This window comes from Hyla sarda, chromosome 5 (genome assembly GCF_029499605.1).
Source record: "Hyla sarda isolate aHylSar1 chromosome 5, aHylSar1.hap1, whole genome shotgun sequence".
NCBI lineage: Eukaryota > Metazoa > Chordata > Amphibia > Anura > Hylidae > Hyla > Hyla sarda.
The window spans coordinates 368,978,847-368,995,636 of NC_079193.1; positions in this window are offsets into that span (position 1 = coordinate 368,978,847).

The following is a 16,790-nucleotide window of genomic DNA, read 5'->3' on the forward strand; positions in this document are numbered from 1 at the left end:
GTGACCTTTGTGACCTCTATAGGTACACCACTGTCCGCAGCTATTCAGCGCCAATTCCATAGTGTGCACAGGGTTTAAGATGCCTTATAAATTATTTCTCTGCTTTGCACAATGCAATAGGTCCTTTACTAGGTCCCTTGTCCTGATCACAAAGTATACCACCACTTGGACCCCCTGAGATCCGCTGTGATCTGTTGGAAAACCTGACAGTTAGTCTAAGTTCACACTACAGAATATTTGAGTCAAATTTTAAAGCAGAATTCCACTTGAAAATTCAGATGGAGGAGAATCTCTTATTGCTGGCAATCGGGTTCTGCCGCAAAGTGCACATATGGAATTTTAGCTGTGGACATTCCACTGCCAAAGGAATGATCATGCCCATTCTTTAGGCAGAATCCACATCACAGACATTGCTATCTATGAGGACAGCAACGTCCGCATTCTCCTAGCATTGACTGATTGTCCAAGCGTAGAATTTTCCCATTCGGAGCTTTAATCCGAGAGGAATTCCGCTGAAGAATTTTGCATGAAGATTCTGCAGCAGCAGAATCCCATTGGGATTGGCACTGTTCATATGGCAGAATTTCCGTGCCTATTCAGATTGCGGCGCCTGCAGAAAGAATAGTAATGTCTAATCTTTCTGCGGAGTTGTCAGGCCCAAGGCCTGATTATTAAAATCCTATATGTGTATTATAATTGTAACTGTGTAATGTCTTATCCAAGACATGGGTGAGAGGTCATTCAGACTGTGTTTTGTGTATTGCATTTTATTGGGGGGTCTGGCTGTTTGTTTACATCTCCTTTGAAGTCAAAGGCTTTTTTGAAGTTCTGCACTCTGGTCCCATCATATAATCAAACAGATAAGGGGCCAGGAAGAGAGAAGACCCCCTGGTGGGGATCAGAGGGGAGAGGGGAATAGAGTTTCCCTCCAAAGAGAGCAGACATGATATTTAAACAATGCTAGACTAAAAGTTGGTTGTTAAAAGCTGGACCACAAGCTGACAAGACCATCTTAAGAACAGCTGGACTCTCACTCATGGACTGCTATATCATCATGCTGTAAGAACTTAATCTTTTGTTTTCTGAACTTGCCTTGCTAAACTCTTTTTATATATTTTTGTAACTGTATGTCATTTGTTTCTGTATTTTTATATAGTCAGCACTGTGATACCTTTTAGCAGATTAAATGTTTAATTAATCAGCTGTGGTCTTTGATCTCTAAATATAGGATTTCACCTTTCTGAAGGAGGCTCTGGTAAAACACGTTTATCTAAGGGTTAATTTGGTGACTTGCTGGGACTTGTTGTGGATACCCAGAGGTCTGGTGGCCTTAACCCTTGCACCATCACACTCTCTCTAGCGTCTTGGCTAGACCGATAGGGTGTGATCGTGACACGAGTCTGCACAGAAATGCATTGCCATCTATGAGACAACATATTACCGAGTGGTCCTACTGCCGGCATGATATGCTGGAGCTCCACTGTCGGTGGAAAGTCCAAATGGAAAATTTCTGTACAGACATTTGCCTGTGTGAACACAGCCTAACTGTTCTTCATTTCTGGAAAATGGAACCAGAACATTCCCCCCCCCCCAAAAAAAAAAATAAATAAATAAATAAATAAAATAAATAAAAAAATAAAATATATATATATATATAAAGAAAATAAAAAAATAATAATAATTACTAACCTCAGATATATAAATACATTTCATATATATATATATATATATATATATATATATATATATATATATACAGGGTGGGCCATTTATATGGATACACCTTAATAAAATGGGAACGGTTGGTGATATTAACTTCCTGTTTGTGGCACATTAGTATATGTGAGGGGGGGAAACTTTTCAAGATGGGTGGTGACCATGGTGGCCATTTTGAAGTCGGCCATTTTCAATCCAACTTTTGTTTTTTCAATAGGAAGAGGGTCATGTGACACATCAAACTTATTGGGAGTTTCATGTGAAAAACAATGATGTACTTGGTTTTAATGTAACTTTATTCTTTCATGAGTTATTTACAAGTTTCTCTTTGTTTACAGCCATTGACATGTCGCCGAGGTTAACAGATGAGGAGTGGATAGAAATTGTGTTAATGTCTGGTGATCGCAGTAACCGGGTCATTGCAGCAGATTTCGATGCAAGACACCCTACGAGACCACCCATCTCCCATGCTACAGTTAGCAAACTGCTTGCTAAGTTTTGTGAAACTGGTTCACTGATGGATTTGCCAAAATGTGGACGCATGAAATCTGTCACTAATGAAGAAACATCAGTGGTTGTCCTAGCTTCATTCAGCAAGAGCCCAGAGCGTAGCACTCGCCGCATGTCACTGGAGAGTGGAATTAGTCCAACATCCCTTCGGCGGATATTAGCTACTCACAAATGGCACCCTTACAAACTCCAGCTATTGCAGCATCTCAACAAGGATGACCCAGATCAGCACACTGAATTTGCAGAATGGGCAAATCAAAAATTGGAACAGGACCCTCAGTTTACGCAGAAGATTTTGTTCAGTGATGAGGAAACTTTTATGTGAATGGTGAAGTTGACAAACAAAACCACCGCTATTGGTCTGACACTAACCCACATTGGATAGATCCCTCCAAGACTGTTGGAACACAAAAATTTATGGTATTGTGTGGTATATGGTGTACAAAGATAGTGGGGCCATTCTTCATCAATGGAAACCTCAAGGCCACTGGATATGCGAAATTGCTACATGATGATGCGTTTCCCTCTTTATGCACTGAAGCTGGCACGTTCCCTGAGTTTTTCCAGCAAGATGGTGACCACCACATTATGGGTGTCAGGTCCGAGCATTCCTAGATGAACAGTTTCCTGGAAAGTGGATTGGTCGTCATGGGCCATTTGAATGGCCCCCAAGGTCTCCTGATCTGACCCCCTTAGACTTTTATCTTTGGGGTCATCTGAAGGCAATTGTCTATGCTGTGAAGATACGAGATGTGTAGCACCTGAAACTACGGATACTGGAAGCCTGTGCTAGCATTTCTCCTGCGGTGTATATAGTAGTATATAGCAGTGTATAGGAATACTGGAAGCCTGTGCTAGCATTTCTCCTGTGGTGTATATGGTAGTATATAACAGTGTATACGGATACTGGAAGCCTGTGCTAGCATTTCTCCTGCAGTGTATATAGTAGTATATAGCAGTGTATACGGATACTGGAAGCCTGTGCTAGCATTTCTCCTGCGGTGTATATAGTAGTATATAGCAGTATATAGAGAAGAGGGTTGCATTGACAATCCAACAAAATGGACAGCACATTGAACACATTTTATAAGTGGTCAGAAACTTGTAAATAACTCATGAAAGAATAAAGTTATGTTAAAACCAAACACATCATTGTTTTTCTTGTAAAACCCCCAATAAGTTTGATGTGTCACATGATCCTCTTCCTATTGAAAAAACAAAAGTTGTATTCAAAATGGCCGACTTCAAAATGGCTTCCATGGTCACCACCCATCTTGAAAAGTTTCCCCCCTCACATATACTAATGTGCCACAAACAGGAAGTTAATATCACCAACCATTCCCATTTTATTAAGGTGTATCCATATTAATGGCCCACCATGTATGTGTGTGTATATATATAAATATATATATATATATATATATATATATATATATATATATATGAGAATAGGATTTTAAAAACTGTTCAAACCATTTACTGTTCCCTCCTAGCACCTAGAGAGTAAATAGGGAGTTCTCTCTTCTCACAAGGTAAATAGCAAAGTGAAAGAAAGGTTTCTGGCACTCCTCACCAATAATTCAAATCCTTGAAGGTTTATTAGACTTCAATCATGACAGGTAACGGACTTTACCATGGTGCAGGGAGGGAAACCAACATGGAGCTGTCAGCAGGGAACTATGGGAACGACATATTTACCTGCTTGGACTCTCTGGTCTTTGTATGCTTCCTGACACCCCGGTTGGACTGTTTTCACTTGATTCCATTGATCTTGCCGGTGGCTCTTTACCTGTGGCAGTGCCCGTTTTAGCTCTTTTAGATACTCTTCTCACAAGGGTTGACATCCAGCTTCTCTAAATGCCTGAAGGCCAAGTTATCCAGGAATATGTCAGTGAAGATGTATCACCGCCCGACAAGAGCCTTGAAAATCCCAGTTATATTACTGTCAAAATGCTTTACCCGGTTGTCTACTTCAGGTCAAGGGTAGAAAATCTGACTTATCTTCATTGTGTGTTTTCAGAATATCATGAAGGATACAAAGCAGAAGTGCTGCGATATTATCAGACCATTCACTTGTTTCCAAGGTTTGGAGCAGGAGATGGTTTGTTCTCCCTCCAGTTCTCTACTTCAACCAATAAACAGCACAAAGAACACAACAGCCGTGTCCTCTCGCCACTTAGTAATGGTAATTTAGTAATGTTCTGAAGTCATAGGAGTGAGACGGATTCCATCCCGCTCTCTGCCAATAGACCAGACATGGATCCATTCCACAGCATCACAACAAGAGGCTGAGACTAATCCCATTCTATTTGTATTGTGTCCTTTATAACTCATGAGAAGCCAACATGAGGAAAAAATGAGATACAAGTAAAAAATTCAGATAGAAGAAGAATGCCAGGAGAGCTGCCTGATGCCAGTTGTAGTGTTTTATTTTATTTTTTTACCAAGTGTCAAAGGGTGTGCCTCCAAATATGAGGGGGGCAAGAGGTTCCTCTTCACCATACAGTAAGAAGACACCAGAATTTTAAAAGGAAGATGGTGCAGATGTGCCTACCTGTCATCAAACCATATTTTCTAAACTAACTCAGATTATATTCCCTAATTACTCCTAACACCCCTCCTGCCCTTAAAAAAAAAATGTTGAGCTTTATAAAGCTGTGTATCATACCTTTCCCTTGCTCACATTGTGTGAGCTCCTGGCAGGAGAAAAAGGGCATTCCCCAGCAGGCGTTACATCACTGAAGCCTGAAAGAGCTGTGCCTCACCATGCCCCACATGCACTTCCTGATTTTGGTCTCTTGCCAGGCCGGGAGGAGACCAAACTAACTGACTGACTTGTGTCAGGGAACAGAACAGAGCCACCTAGTGGCCGTTTTTTCAATCAAATTAAAAACATATAAAGGTTGAGAATTTTAACAGCAAGTAAATAGCAAAGTGTCTTATAATTACACATTAAATGTTTAGTTTGGTACTCTTTGAAACCCTCAAAAGGCTGCAATTGACATAACAATGAAAAGGTGGTAACTAGTAGTGATGAGCGGCATGGGCCATATTCGAATTTGCGATATTTCGCAAATATATGCGCGAATATTCATCATATATTCACTAAATTCGCATATTCGTTATATTTGCAACTTTTTTTTCACTCATGCGAAAATTTGCATATGCCAATATTCGCGTATACGAAAATTTGCGTGTGCGAAAATTTGAGTATGTGAAAATATTATTCACATATGCGAAAATATATTATTATTCATATATGCGCAAATATTTTTTCTTTATAGTCTAACCATACATTTGCCCATGAGAAAAACTTGCAAAACTAAAACTCCCATCGTGCCCAGACAGCAAACAGCTGTCTGGGCATGCTGGGAGTTGTAGTTTTGCAACATCTGGAGGGACACAGTTTGGAGACCACTGTGCAGTGGTCTCTAAACTGTAGCCCTCCGGCTGTTGCAAAACTGAAAATCCCAGCATGCCCAAACAGCAAACAGCTTTCTCGGCATGCTGGGAGTTGTAGTTGCGCACCTCCGGCTGTTGCGTAACTACATCTCCCAGTACATGCTGGGAGTTGTAGTTTTGCAACAGCTGGAGGCACACTGGTTGGAAAATACTGAGTTAGGTAACAGAACCTAACTGAAGGTTTCCCAACCAGGGTGCCTCCAGCTGTTGCAAACTACAACTCCCAGCATGCATGGTCTGTCAGTGCATGCTGGGAGTTGTAGTTTTGCAACAGCTGGAGGTTTGAACCCCCCCCCCCCCATGTGAACATACAGGGTACAGTCACACGGGCAGTTTTACAGTGACTTTCCTGTTTCAAGCGGGAAACTCACCGTAAACCGCCTGTGCGAATATACCCTACAAAACACTACATTATACATAAGGAAGGGTAAAACACTACATAAACACTCCTTACACTGCCCCCCCTCCCCCCCAATAAAAAAGAAAAACATATCATACGGCAGTGTTTCCAAAACGGAGCCTCCAGCTGTTGCAAAACATGAACTCCCAGCATTTCCGGTCAGCCACTGTCCAGGCATGCTGGGAGTTTAGCAACAGCTGGAGGCACCCTGTTTTTGAATCACTGGCGTAGAATACCCCTATGTCCGCCCCTATGCAATTCCTAATTTTGTCCTCAAATGCGCATGGTGCTTTCTCACTTCGGAGCCCTGTCGTATTTCAAGGAAACAGTTTAGAGCCACATATGGGGTATTTCCATACTCGGGAGAAATTGCGCTACAAATTTTGGGGGGCTTTTTCTCCTTTCACCCCTTATGAAAAAGAAAAGTTGGGGTCTACACCAGTCTGTTAGTGTAAAAAAATACAAATCTTTACACTAACATGCTGGTGTTGCCCCATACTTTTTATTTTCACAAGCAATAAAAGGAAAAAAAAGACCCCCAAAATTTGTAACGTAATTTCTCCTCAGTACATAAATACCCCATATGTGTGCGTAATATGCTCTACGGGCGCACAACAAGGCTCGGGAGTGAGAGCGCACTGTGTTTATTTGAGGCCTAAATTGGTGATTTGCACAGGGGTGGCTAATTTTACAGCGGTTCTGACATAAACGTAAAAAAAAAAAATACCCACGTGTGACCCCATTTTGGAAACTACACCCCTCAAGGAATGTAACACAAGGTATAGTGCTCCTTAACACCCCACAGGTGTTTGACAAATTTTCGTAAAATTTGGATGGGAAAATGAGAACAATTATTTTTTTTCACTAAAATGCAGGTGTTACCCAAAATTTTTCATTTTCACAAGATACAATAGGAAAAAAGCTCCCCAAAATTTGTAACCCCAATTGTTCTGAGTATATAAATACCCCATATGTGGATGTAAAGTGCTCTGCGGGCAAACTACAATGCTCAGAAGAGAAGGAGCACCATTGGGATTTTGGAGAGGGAATGTGGCTGGAATTGAAGGCCACGTGCGTTTACAAAGCCCCCATAGTGCCAGAACAGTGGACCCCCCCCCACATGTGACCCCATTTTGGAAACTACACCCCTCATGTAATGTAATAAGGGGTACAGTGAGCATTTACACCCCACAGGTGTCTGACAGATTTTCGGAACAGTGGTCCGTAAAAATGAAATGTGCAAAGATCTGTCAAACGCCAGTAGGATGTAAATATTCACTGCACCCGTTATTAAATTCTGTGATGGTTCTAGTTTCCAATATGGGGTCACATTTGGGGGGTCCATTGTTCTGGCACCACGGGGGGCTTTGTAAATGCACAAGGCCCCCGACTTCCATTCCAAACAAATTTTCTCTTCAAAAGCCCATTGGCGCTCTTCCTCTCCTGAGCCCTGTAGTTCGCCAGCAGAGCACTTTACATCCACACATGGGGTATTTCCATACACAGAAAAAATGGGGTTACAAATTTTGGGAGTCTTTTTCTCCTATTACCCCTTGTGAAAATGAAAAGTATGGGGCAACACCAGCATGTTAGTGTAAAGATTTTTATTTTTTTACACTAACATGCTGGTGTAGACTCCAACTTTTCCATTTCATAATGTGTAAAAGCAGAAAAATACCCCTAAAATTTGTAACACAATTTTTCCTGAGTACGTAAATACCCCATATGTGGCCCTAAACTGTTGCCTTGAAATACAACAGAGCTCTGAAATGAGAGAGTGCCATGTGCATTTGAGGCCTAAGTTAGGAATGTACAATAGGGGCGGACCCCGATACAAGGAGGACGCTTGTCTCCACCAAAACCCTATGGCAGTGTTTACCAAACAGAGTGCCTCCAGCTGTTGCAAAACTCCCAGCCTGCCAGGACAATCAATGGCTTTCCGGCAATACTGGGAGTTGTTGTTTAGCAACAGCTGGATGCTCTGTTTAGGAAACACTGCCGTATGAGATGTTTTTCATATTTATTGGGGGGGCTTGGGGCGTGTAAGGGTGTTTATGTAGTGTTTTACTTTTTATTTTGTTTTAGTGTAGTGTTTTTCGGGTACATTAACACAGGCGAGGGTTCACAGTGAGTTTGAGCTGGGAGTTTGAGCTGCGGCGGAAAATTTGCCGCAGCTCAAACTGGTAGAAGGAAACCCACTGTAAACCCGCCCGTGTGAATGTACCCTGTACCCAAACCTTCAGCTGTGACAAAACTACAACTTCAAGAATGCACTGACAGACCATACATGCTGGGAGTTGTAGTTTTGTAACAGCTGTAGGCACACTGGTGGGGAACCACTGAGTTAGGAAACAGACTCTAGCTCAGTGACTATGAAATGACTATGAAATGACTTCTAAACTCTCGCTGCCTGCAGTGATGCAGGCTTGAGGTCAATGGATTTCTCCTGTGATGATTAGGGATGAGCGAATTGAATCTGACGAATCCGAATCAGTTACGAATATCAGTAAAAAGTCGCTTTGCAACAAATCTGAATATCACCGCAATTTGATCACACAAATCGTTTCATTAAACTCCATTTAATGCAATCCAGGCTCCAGGACATCTAAGATGGTGGCTCCACATGTCAAGACATGGGGCAAGGAACGCTAGGAAGGCGGGAGCACGGGTAGGCGGGATGACCTTGAATCACATGCAGCATGCAGCCTGTCAGCAGCCAGCCACCCCTGTGATGTCACAGCCCTGTATAATTGGCAGCCATCTTGCGGCCAGTCATGTCAGCATTCTATTGCATAGAGAGAAGGACAGAGAGCAGTGTGTGTTGCACAGAAAAGTATTTTTACAGCAGTGATTCACCTCAAGCCCAAATCCAGAAGAGAAGCACTGATAGGGAAGGGAGTGAGATTGAGAGAGAAAGTGCAATTTTGGGTGTATTACTCAGCGACTGTGTGCTGCAGCACAGGTGTGTACAACACTTGAAAAGCTAATAGTAGCCAGCCAGTTAGGGTGAGCAGAGCACCAAAAGCCATAATCACCTGCTATTAGTGCCTAATACAGGTTGCATAGCAGAGCGTATTGCCTTTATTAAGTGTAACCTGTGCGTAAATAGGTGGTGTACCATTTTACTTCTGTTAAAGTCTTAAGGGCCTAGTTATTGTGAAAGGCCAGCCAAAAGTACACACCTGCTGCTGTTCTAGACAAATACTGTTTTAAGCATAGTGGAGCGTATTGTACTCCCATCATAAGTGCATACCACGTACATACATCTAGGTGGAGTACCATTTTGTTCCTGTTATAGTCCTAAGGGCCTAGTTACTGTGAAAGGCCAGCCAAAAGTAAACACATGCTGGTGTTGTAGACAAATACTGTTTTAAGTGTAGTTGAGCGAATTGTCCTTCCCTCATATATGCAATAAGTATGTCAGGCAGTAAGTGCCAGGACATGCACAGAGGAGTGGCAGAGGTCTAAATTCATCAGACGCAGGCAGAGGTTGCAGCAGCTTAGGGGCGAGTGGCAGCAGGAGCTCCCGTTACCAGCTAGCGGTCGTGTCTCGACCAGCAACCCATTTGCCTTCATCTGTTGGTTAATAAGGTCATCCAACTCCTCACAAGTGAAATCTGACACCCCAGTTTACAGTCGGTGGGTTCCTCAGACACAACCCTCAGTTGGTTTGGCTCGGGTGTAGTCCCTATCCTCCCATTGCCTCTGTCCTATACTGTTCCCTCCCCCAGCTTCTTGTGACAGCTGGTCTTGTGACAGTGTGCGACTCTGCCTCCTCATCCTCCACCGTGTCCCCAGCCTCCACTGCATGGACAAGTCTCAGTGCCCCCCCAGCATACCATGTGTCCCGGGCATGGCGGTATCACACTGTTCTTCACATGGTTTCCCTTGGCGAACGGAGTCACACAGGGGAGGAACTGCTAAAAGTTATTCATCAAGAAATCGAATCATGGCTTATCCCACGAAAACTGGAAATGGGAACCATGGTGACAGACATTGGGAAGAACATCTTGTCTGTGCTGCGACAAGGAATGTCATTGCACTGCTACATTTACTACAACACGTGTTGGAAACAATGGCTGGTTAGGGCACTGGACACTTGATGCCTACATCTCATGGCCACATGAGCCCTGTGGGGGCTGAACTGGAAGAGTTCAGTGGAGCACTGTTTAGGTTTTGAGAAATGGGAGGTTTCTATGGTCATTGGACAGGAGAGGAGGAGCAGGAGCAGCCAGAGGGTGATGAGTAGTGATGTCGCGAACATAGTGGGATTTGAACCCAAGGCCCCAGCACTGAAAGTCAGCAGTGCTAACCTCTGAGCCACCATGCTACCCTTAGCATACATCTAATATCCACAGTTGCTAAAATGGACAGAGATGTCAGCAGAGAGTACCAGAAAAATTAGGCATGTTCACATGCCTGAAAAATAAGAACAAGCGCATATCCAAGAGTCCAGAAGACTCTACAATGCAGGATGGAGAAATACACAAAGAAATTATTTTCTAAATAAAATTTTTCATCAAATAAAGAAACAGTGTTCATCCCTCTCTGTATTTTACTTTTGAAAATGTAAGTTAAAAAATCACACGCAACAAGCGTTCCTTGGTGTAATGGTTAGTATTCTTGAAAATTCAAGTTTAAATTATCATAAAGTCCAGAAGACTCTATAATTAGTGTTGAGCGGCATAGACCATATTCGAATTCGCGAATATTCGCGAATATATGGACGAATATTCGTCATATATTCGTGAATATTCGCATATTCGTAATATTCACGTTTTATTTTCGCATAAGCGAAAATTTGCGAATGCGAAAAATCAACATATACGAAAATTAGCATATACAAAATTAGCATAAGCGAAAATTTGCATATGCGAAAATTCGCACAGTAGTATTAGAGCCTTCTTTACACCACACAAGCTGGAAGCAGAGAGGGATGATCACTGTGATGTGTACTGTGAAAAAAAAATACATAAAAAAAAAACAATATTCGTAATTTCGAATATTTAGTGCTATATTCGCGAATATTCGCAAATTCGCGAATATGCAATATTCGCGAATAAAATTCGCATTGCGAATATTCGCGAGCAACACTATCTATAATGCAGGACAGTGAAAAACACAAAGAAATCCTTTTCAAAATAAAAGGGTCCCTCAACAGGCACGACAGCATGAAAGACCCCATTTGCTCAAGGTTGGATGCCGAGCTACTCATGTCCCGTTCCTCGTCCTCACTGATGTCAGGGAAGGTATCGTCTTCTTCCCCCCAGCCACGTACAACACCACGGGAACCAGATAGGTGACAAAGAGTACCCTGGGATGCCTGTTGTGGTTGGTCTTCCTCCTCCTCTTCAAAGCCACATTCCTCCTCTGACTCCTCTTCCTCACAATCCTCTTCCAGCGTTGCTGTAGGTCCAGTAAGCGATGCTGATAAGGCTGTTTATGGTGGTGATGGTGACCACAACTCTTCCTCTTCACTCTCATCTACTGCCTGATCCAGCATTCTTCGCAGGGCACGCTCCAGGAGGAAAACAAATGGTATGATGTCACTGATGGTGCCTTCGGTGCGACTGACTAGGTTTGTCACCTCCTCAAAATACACATGAGCCTACAGGCATTGCGCATGAGCGTCCAGTAACGTGGCAAAAAAATTCCCAGCGCCAATCAAGCGCCTCACTGGCATGATGGACAGAGATGTCAGCAGAGAGTACCAGAAAAATTAGGCATGTACACATGGCTGAAACATTTGGCATTGTTGCAGCCGCTGCTGTAGCAGCGGCCAGAAAAATTGCAGCAGCAGAAAAAGTGCAGCACCAGAGGCCAGAAAAATTAGGCATGTGCACATAGCTGAAAAATTTGGTATTGTTGCAGCAGCTAGAAACATTTCTGTTTGTTTCCCAGCCAGAAAGTGCCCTAAAACATTGCGGCTTAAACCATAGTTGGTGGCGGATAAGTCATGCAAGTCATCCTTGGTTGCCACCTTACCCAGACGGAACGTGATTGGTCGGATTCTTCAAAAAAGAGTTGCCGCCAATGCCTCTTGGAATCCTCCAAAGAGGAAATACACGTCTCATCTCTGATTGGTCGCCGCCCGGACCTGCCCAGCAGCGATTGGTCGAATTCTTCAAAAAAGACTTGCCGCCGATGCCTCTAGGAATCCCCCAAAGAGGAATTATATGTCTTTAACCTGATTGGTCACCGCCCGGACCTGCCCAGCAGCGATTGGCTGAAAGATTTGAAAGACATCCTGCCGCCACCAGCGGCAAAGACTTGCAACCTGAACCCTTAAGTCCCCTCTCGGATTGGCTCACTCGACATCCCGAACAGCCAATCAGAGTTAAGCCTACCTTCCCCATGCCCATGTTTGGATGACACCCCCTCACCGACTTTTTCCTATGACAGCATAACTGTACACAGCCATGTACAGCATGTTCCTGATTGGTCGCTCCCATACCATCCAGCAGCGAGTGACCAATCAGCTTCAAGAGACCCGTCTTCATTCAAAATCCACCGCGGCAACCCTGCACAGCGTCACCAGGTTTACCCAATGCGCAGTGTAGGTGATATACCTGCCCTGACCATGCTTTGCAGACCAGGTATCAGTGGTCAGATGGACCCTTGCCCCAACACTGTGTGCCAGACATGCCATTACGTCCTGTTGCACAATTGAGTACTGGTTGGGGGATTGCCTTTTGTGCAAATAAATTTTGGCCGGGTACCTTCCACTGCGGTGTCCCAATAGCTAAAAAAAAATGGTTTTTTTTGTTTTTTCTTAAAAAATTTTAAATTTTTTAAAATTCATTTTTTAAAAGCTGGCGAGCTATGAGTTCAGACAAGCCAGCTATCAGACGCCGGGCTAGGGGGTGACCTTGCGACATTGGCATCTTACGCTCAAACATGTCCTTGACAGACGTAGACGTAGAGTAGACGCTGTAGGCCTGACACACACGCTTGCAGACAACTAACTGCTATTCAATTACAGTCAAAATTGTATTTTTTTGTTGTTAAATTCACACAACTGTCACACCACATATGATTTGCACTAGTGTGACAATGAGCCCAGCAGGCCAAAAAACTCCCAAATGTGAAGTTCAACTGACTGATTTTATTTCACAGCCAAAAAAGTTTTTTTTTTTTTTTTTTTTGCATAAGTGTCACATCAAATGTGATTTGCACTAGGGTGACACAATATGCCCAGCAGGCAAAAAAAAAAACTGGCAACTGTGACGTGAACTGACAGTGACTGGTTTTATTTAACAGCCAAAAAAGGATTTTTTTTTATTTGCACAACTGTCACACCAAATATGATTTGCACTAGGGTGACAATGAGCAAAAAAGCTTGCCAGAGGAGTTCCCCTTTTAAGCAGTGGTCCCCAACCAGGGTGCCTCCAGCTGTTGCAAAACACACGGACTGATATATTTCAGCCCTTTGAATACTGTAGTAGTTAGTTGCTTTAAAGAAAAAAAGCTTGCCAGCGGAGTTCCCCTTTTAAGCAGTGGTCCCCAACCAGGGTGCCTCCAGCTGTTGCAAAACACACGTACTGATATATTTCAGCACCACTAGCAGCAACCTAGCTATCGGTTTCCCTATACAGCAGGAGCAGCTTCTCTGACCCTCCACCTCCTAAGCCTGCAGCATGCCGAATGAGGGTAAAATGGCATCCATGCAAGAGGTAGGAGGGTCGGGAAGGGAGGGACTGCTGCTGATTGGCTGTAATGTGTCTGCTGACTCTGACTCACAGGGTCAAAGTTTACCGCAATGTTAAATTATAGGGGGCGGATCGAACTTCACATATGTTTGCCTGGCGAGGCGAACGCAAACATGCTAAATTCAGCGTGAACTGTTCGCCGGCGAACAATTCGCGACATCTCTAGTGATGAGGAAGACGAGACAGAGGACCCAGACACACCATGGCAGTATACAGTAGAGATGGAGGCAGGGCGTTCCCTTCGAGTCACTTGCACAAATGGCACAATGCATGCGTAGTGACCACTGAATTGCCACTTCTGGTTGTCCACCTTATTGGACCCTCGCTACCGGCACTCACTTTTTGCACTCACTGAGAGGGAGGACAAACTGACGGGGGGGGGGGGGGGGCTGGGGCTCTGTGCTCATTTCCACTGCCATGGCTGCTGGGGAGGGGAGGGGTGGCAGGAGCAGTACCAGCTCCATCAGCAGCAGCCTGAGTCTACGGTCGCTGATGAGTAGCTTTCTTCACCAGCATAGTGAAGCAACTCATCAGCAGCAGGTAGACCTGGAGTAGGACCTGAACCAGCAGGTGGTGGCATACCTTGACATGACCATGCCAACACACCTTGAAGATCCTCTGGACTTCTGGGCAGCAAAACTTGATTTGTGGCCACAACTAGCAGAGTTTGCCCTGGAAAAGCTGTCCTGCCCGGCCAGTAGTGTGCCATCACAGTGGGTGTTTAATGTGGCGGGGGCCATACTAACCCCAAGGAGAACTTATCTGTACACAAAAAATGTGGAGAGACTGACTTTTGAGAAGATGAGTCAGACATGGATCAGCCAGGATTTCCACCCACCAATGCCTGATGCATCAGAGTAGATTGACCATGGTACCACACCAACACTTCACAAATATGGATAGTGCAAAATATATTTAAGGTGCTGTTCCTCCTCAACAGACCACAAGTAAGTATTGAGGATATGCATTAGCTAAAACATACCTTTTCTTAGGATAAAATATATAGACCCCAATTTTTTTTATATCTAAGAAAAGGAAAGGTATGCAAAAAACCCAATGTGCCACCTACACCACCAAGTATTGATGTGATGCAAAGAACTCTAAAAGGTAAAAGGGAACGAGTGCTCCATTGTAACCGTACTGTAAAGCCCTACTCTCGCATTATTAATTCCCATCTTGGCAAGTGTTACTCGCCCTAAAAAGGCAGCCCCACACAGGAACCACTATTTCCACTTACAAACACTGCCATTTCCCAGGGTTTTCAGGGGGAAATAGAGAGAGTTTCCAGTGTGGGGCCGCCCTTTTAAGAGTAAGTAACACTTGCCAAGAAGGGAATTAATAGGGCGAGAGTAGAGGCTTACAGGGGAAGTTTTTACCCCCACCTGCTACAATGGACAATGAGTTGTTCCCTTCCACCTTTTAGAGTTCTTTGCATAACATCAATATTTGGTGGTGTAGGTGGAACATGGTGTTTTTTGCACACCTTTCCTTTTCTTAGATATAAAAAAAATTGGGGTCTATATATTTTATCCTAAGATTATTATTAAAAGTTTTTTACGTAATGCATATCCTCGATACTTACTTGTGCACACTAACACTTTTACAAAAGAGACCGTTTTCTTCTGCCTACCTGCCTCAGCTACTATTCTGATCCAGCCACCCATTTGATGCCACTCATCTTATGTCAAGTTTTCCTTTTCACCCACCTTCCTCACCGGGTACTGGTATTGACACTCACTGCCCCACTCTGTCACCGGGTCACTTTCAGGACTCCTGATGCTGCTGATGACACCTCCAGGCTGTCTCATTCTACCACCATATGTTCTTCTCATACTTATGCCAGCTCCAGGCTTTCTCATTCTGCCACTATATGTTCTTCTCATGCTGCTGCCACCTCCAGGCTGTCTCATCATGCCACCATATGTTCTCCACATGCTGATGCCACCTCCAGGCTGTCTCATTCTGCAACCATATGTTCTCCTCATGCTGATGCCAGCTCCAGGCTGTGTCATTCAGCCACTATATGTTCTCCTCTTGCTGCCGCCAATTCCAGGCTGTGTCATTCAGCCACTATATGGTGTCCTCATGCTTCCACCACCTCCAGGCTGTGTAATTCAGCCACTATATGGTCTCGTCTTGCTGTGGCCAACTCCAGGCTGTGTCATTCAGCCACTATATGGCCTCCTCTTGCTGCCGCCAACTCCAGGCTGTGCCATTCAGCCACTATATGGTCTACTCATGCTTCCGCCACCTCCAGGCTATGTCATTCAGCCACTATATGGTCTCCTCTTGCTGCTGCCAAATCCAGGCTGTGTCATTCAGCCACTATATGGTATCCTCTTGCTGCTGCCACCTCCAGGCTTTGTCACTGTACCGCCATGTGGTCTCCTCATGCTGCTGGCACATTAACAAAAACTTTTGAGGTTCATGTATTTTAAATCTTCGACTTTAATGTTAAAAAATATCTTTAATCTTTTCAATTGTGAGGCCCTGTGGTCTTGTCATGCTGTTGCCACCTCCAGGCTGAGTCATTTAGCCACTATATGGTCTCCTCATACTGATGCCACCTCCAGGCTCTGTCATTGTGCCACTCTGCGGCAGTGATTCTAATAGCAACACCTCTAATCTGTATGTCATACTGAATAACAGTATTATTTCACTAACCCAGCACACACCGTATGCGTGTTACAGCAAGGCAAAGTGTTCTACACCTCTATTGAGGCTCTGTGTAGGCCCAAAATAGCCAATTTTAATAGAGATTAAATTTGGACCAAAACAAATATATTTCTTTAATTCGGCGAATTGGCCAAATCAAATTTTTTAAAAATTTGCTTATCTCCAGTGGTGATCTGTATTGTCAGTAACACTGATTAGTGACCACATAGTGTCTGCTCTCTCTAGCCAGAACAAATGCGGGCTTGAGGTGAATGGATTTGTCGCTGTAAAGATCTGTATTGTCACTAACGGTGATTAGTACACACACACAGTTTCTG